This window comes from Rhagoletis pomonella, unplaced genomic scaffold (genome assembly GCF_013731165.1).
Source record: "Rhagoletis pomonella isolate Grant_MI unplaced genomic scaffold, Rhpom_1.0 Rhpom_scaffold_00003, whole genome shotgun sequence".
Taxonomy (NCBI): domain Eukaryota; kingdom Metazoa; phylum Arthropoda; class Insecta; order Diptera; family Tephritidae; genus Rhagoletis; species Rhagoletis pomonella.
In genome coordinates this window covers 39,038,291-39,039,185 of record NW_023458557.1, presented here as the reverse complement: position 1 = coordinate 39,039,185, position 895 = coordinate 39,038,291, and positions in this window count along the sequence as shown.

Sequence of the window (895 nt, the reverse complement as noted above, 5' to 3'; positions counted from 1 at the left end):
GGGTAGTGTAGGCCCAGATTTTTAACAGCAAATGCATCATGAGACGCCGAAATAGAGAGTGGGGTTCCCCCACGTACCTTACAAAAATCCTCTACGTAAAAATCAAATAGTTGTTTTTTTGAAGACCATTCTGGCAAAAGATATTTTTTGTTCGTTGTTGCACGGCAGTAATGTGATTCCATGGTCGGTAGAGAATCGAAAAATTAATTAACATTTGGACGTGCAATGCCACAATTTTTCTGTGTAGTGTTTATTGAAATCGTTGTCTGTTTGACCCAATTAAGCGCCATACGTTTGCCAATGCTAAGAGTGTTCAAAAAGAATGTTTGGCAAACTTTAACATTTTTTTGCTGTACCCTTACATGGTATTGTAATGTTCGACCCCTTCTTGTCTGGTTTTTATCTTTACGATTTCGCATTCTTGCAGGTGTTGTTACTTGAATCAATGTATTTACGTAAGTTTGATTCTCTCTCCAATCCATTTTCCAGAACTGTTTAAAGATTACTTGTCTTTGGTCTTCAGTGACTTCTGCACAGTGGAGGGTAGCAGACCCAGTGGCTTTTTTACACCTACATCGTTCTCCAATAACTCTTGCATTTCTAACTCTCCGATGATTCCACACGCCATTATCTTTTTTTTCCCCAAGTAAGGTTTGCCATTTTCTCTCAGTTTTTTATTTTTTGCTGCGAACCATGCCTGATTAACAACTTTTCCTCTTCTTTTCCGCGTTTGTGATTTTAAAGGAAGGTCCAGCGACTCGTCCGAATCGCTATTAAAGCCGTAAGGCACCAGTTCCATAACTCCATCATCTGCCTGATTACCATATTCGCTGAAATACTCGTTGTTGTTTTTATCAGTGTCCATTGAAATGTCTAAATATATGCAAATTTTAGT